The sequence below is a fragment of the Mus caroli genome, chromosome 3 (genome assembly GCF_900094665.2).
Source record: "Mus caroli chromosome 3, CAROLI_EIJ_v1.1, whole genome shotgun sequence".
In the NCBI taxonomy this organism is placed as follows: Eukaryota; Metazoa; Chordata; class Mammalia; order Rodentia; family Muridae; genus Mus; species Mus caroli.
In genome coordinates this window covers 29,689,220-29,693,271 of record NC_034572.1, presented here as the reverse complement: position 1 = coordinate 29,693,271, position 4,052 = coordinate 29,689,220, and the positions used below count along the sequence as shown (strand labels likewise).

At 45.3% G+C, this 4,052-nt stretch overlaps 1 long non-coding RNA gene across 1 annotated transcript in view; it reads right to left on the bottom strand.

Moving 5' to 3' along the window:
- LOC110290644 overlaps window positions 1-433 on the bottom strand; it is an 11,377-nt gene extending 10,944 nt beyond the window's left edge. Inside the window, exon 1 of the long non-coding RNA XR_002377480.1 lies at window positions 217-433. This is a non-coding gene — a long non-coding RNA (uncharacterized LOC110290644). The remainder of the gene's footprint in view (window positions 1-216) is intronic.
- Window positions 434-4,052: the final 3,619 nt, after the last annotated feature.

The following is a 4,052-nucleotide window of genomic DNA, read 5'->3' as shown; positions in this document are numbered from 1 at the left end:
AGAAGAAGAAGAAGAAGAAGAAGAAGAAGAAGAAGAAGAAGAAGAAGGGGAGGGGGAGGGGGAGGGGGAGGAGGAGGGGGAGGAGGAGGAAGGAGGAGAGGAGGAGGAGGAAGGAGGAGGAGGAGGAGAAATAGTTATTAAGCTGTTCTCCTTGCCTTTTCTTCACTTGGCAAACGTATCATAATCCCTCCCATAGCAATACAAAGAATCCTTCACCTTATAGCAGCTCTGGTTGGCCTGGAACCCGGAGATCTGCCTGCCTCTGAGGTCCTCTTCTGGCCTCCACAGGGACTGCAGTACATGGGTCGTACACATAGCCTCTGTTTTTATTTACAGTTGCATAGTAATCCATTGTAGAAGGTAACATTTTGTAGTGAAACAATTAGCTTTCACTGTTTCCTGGTGATGAAATCTGGTTCTGCACTGAACTTCTAACCTGCTTTCTATTCTAGAATTTTTGACAATTCATTTTTTTCTCTTAATTTTTTGTGTAGATTATGTTATGTTCATTTGTATGTGTGTGTGTGGGGGGGGGGTGTTAACTTAGTTTTTAATCTCTGTTTTGTTGTGTTGATACCCGAGAGTTAAGGGAGCCAGAATCACCGAGTTGGTGAGCTTGTGTGCTCAAGTGTCTCGTTAGTCTCTGAATCATATTCCATCTCAGATGTAGCATATCGTTGTGCACCAGGAGCATCCAGAAAGTATCTAAGAAAAATTAGAGAAGAGGATCGAGAGAGGTGGCTCAGAGGTTAAGTAAGATCTCTGCTCTTGCTGAGGACTTGAGTTCACTTCCCAGCACCAGGGAGGTTAGGGCGGGGAGGATAACTCCAGTTCAGAGAATCCAGTGTCTGTCTCTGTTTTCCATAGGCACTGCATACACATACACACACACACACACACACATAGCAGAGAGACAGACACATACACAGAAAGAGAAAAATAGAAAGAGATACAAAGAGAGACAGACAGAGACAAAGAGAGACAGACACAGACAGACAGACAGACAGACAGACAGACAGACAGACAGATAAAGACGAAGAGACACGGGCAGACAGAGAGAGACAAAGACACACACATACACAAGTGACCATAAAATCTACACAAAAAATCAGGGAGGAAACTGAACCCAGATGAAGCAAAACAGGTGAGAGGTCAGGGCGGAACCTCATGCCGCGGTCCTGGCACACAGGAGGCAGAGTGAGGCCTAGGGTCTGGAAAGATGCCTCAGAGCTTCAGGAGCACTGCTCGCCCTTCCAGAGGACCTGATTTGAGCCCCAGCACCCAAAAGATAACTCACAATTACCTATAACTCCAGCTCCGTGGAGATCTGAGGTCCTCTTCTGGCCTCCACGGGGACTGCAGTACATGGTACAAACAGAATGATGCAAAACACTTATACACATAAAATAAAGATAAAGAATTGTTGTAAGTTCAAGGCCAGCCTGGCCTACATGAAACTGTCTCAAGAACAAACCAACAGCAACATATGCACACAGACACATACACATACAACATACATGCACACATGTACACAGACACATACACATACAACATATATGCACACATGCACACAAACATATACACACACACAAATGACAAAATATACACAGATACACATACATACATCTCTCTCTCTCTCTCTCTCTCTTTTTCTCTCTCTCCTCTCGTCTTCTCTTGAAGGGACTCTTTATTGCAGGGTGTCCCCCTCTGTACCCTACATTAGGCACAGACCACACCCAAACACCAATTTCCAAGCACAAATCAAATGCAAAGAAATCTTTTATTAAGTAAGGAAAAGAGACAAGTTCTGAATCTGAATTGGCCAGATACAGCAGCAAATATCTTTGCAAGTATTAATTTTAAAACCAAAAAGGGGGAGGTCTTAGTTAGAATGAGCTAGGATGGGTAGGTAAGTTCTGATAGGATATTTTAACTTGGTTAGTAAAAATAATAATTCCTGGACCTTGTTTGTCGTTTTGATAGTTGGACCTTGGTGAACAATCGGTCTCAGAAATGGGTCAGTGGCCAAACAAGGGACTAGACCTTGGTAGTGAACTTTAGAAATGTGATCTCATGGTTTGGCAGAGGGGAGCCGGATAAAATGCAAAATCTATCAGCGCCATGTATGCCATGCTCAAGCCTGCTAAAGCTCCTCCCTTCCTTCCTTCCTTCCTTCCTTCCTTCCTTCCTTCCTTCCTTCCTTCCTTCCTCCCTTTCCTCCTCCCTCCTTCCCTCCCTCCCTCCCTCCCTCCCTCCCTCCCTGTCTCACTTTCTGAAGCTCTTCTTCCTTTTGAATTGTTTGTGAGTTTGTGAGGTTTTCATGCCAGAGTCCAGCCCAGGCTGGACTTAAATTTACACTTTTCAACCTCAGCTGGACAAATGCTAAAAATGTAAGTGGTAGTGAGAACACAGGTGGTGCTGGAGGGGGTGCGGGGAGGTGCTGTGGGTTGGGGGTTAGAAGATGCAGCCTTGCAATAGGATGTAGGGATGGAGACTGAGAGCCTGAAACCTTGTCCCAGTTCCAGCTTTTCTCTGCTTGGTGCTTGCAATTGAGGAGGTGAGCTCTCAGCTTCCTGCTCTGGCAATTTGCTGTGCCTCTCCACCAAGATGCAGTCTTATCCCTCTGCATCTGTAAGCCCAAAGTCTGCCTTCCAGGAGTTGCTTTTGGTCAGGGTGTTTATCACAGCAACACAAAAGTGACTAAGACAAGTGTTCTCAAACAGCTTGGTTTCAGAAATGAATAAATAGGACTGACTGGGTAAAGGTCAATGCCTGGGACCCACATGGTAGCAGTTGTCCTCTGAGCTACACACACACACACACACACACACACACACACACACACCTAAAATGCAATCAATAAATTAACAAGGATCAGAAATGTCTCAGTTGATAGTCTTCTTGCCTCCAATGCATGACGCCATGGGTTCCGCCTGAATAACTCAGGCCTGGTAAAGCAGGCTCCTAATTCCAACGTTGGGAGGGGGTGGGATCAAGAAGATCAGAAGTTTGTGGTCATCCCCAACTACACAGAGCTAGAGACTGACTTGGGGTAAGGGAGAAAAATAATTAAGAATGAATAAACCTTCTTGGTTTTTTTTTTTTTTTTTGGTTTTTCGAGACAGGGTTTCTCTGTATAGCTCTGGCTGTCCTGGAACTCACTTTGTAGACCAGGCTGGCCTCGAACTCAGAAATCCGCCTGCCTCTGCCTCCCAAGTGCTGGGATTAAAGGCGTGCGCCACCACACCCGGCTTTGAATAAACCTTCTTATTCCTGCTAATTTGTATTTGCTAAATAACCCTCAGGCAACATATATCAATTTATAACAAGAAATAGGGAAAAAAAAAAAAGGTTTGTAACCTTAAAGGCATAGACCTGGCGATGTGACTCAGTGGTGGAGGACATGAATACCGATCACAAGGTCCTAGGTTTCAATCCCTCCTTCTGCCATTTTAAAACACAAGTTGTGACGTTGAAATGAATTGAAAGTCCTCCCCCAAAATCAAGTGATTTCGCCAAATAAACAACTGTAAAACTTTCATTTTCTTTCTGGGCTAAGCATTCTCCTTTAGCTGGTCTCCTGGGGGGATCACTTTGGGCCTCCACCTCAACTTCTCCACTCAAGGGGTCTCTGTCAGGTTAACTCACCTGCCACCTAAAGGCTAGCCTTACCCACCTAAGGACTAACCTTACTCAACCTCCTGGTGTCACACTAGAGGAAACTGAGGTCTGAGCAGCTGCAATGACTGGTCCAGGGTCACGTAGCACATGGGTCACAGAACTCGCACAAGGTCACGTCTCTTGGCCTGCACTCCAATTACCCTTTCCACTCCCCAATTATTCCCTCCCCCATCCCTAACAGTCACAGAAGTGCAATGGGACTGAGCCTGGTTCACACAATAGCGAATCAACAAATCATTTCAGACCAAAGAAGTCTAACAAAACAAAACTGTCAACTCTGTGGAAAACAAAATCATGCCACCTTCTTCCTCATCGCTGTGTAGAAAGAACCTGCAATTACGGGTTATTCCCTCTGCAAGGGCGGGTTCTCA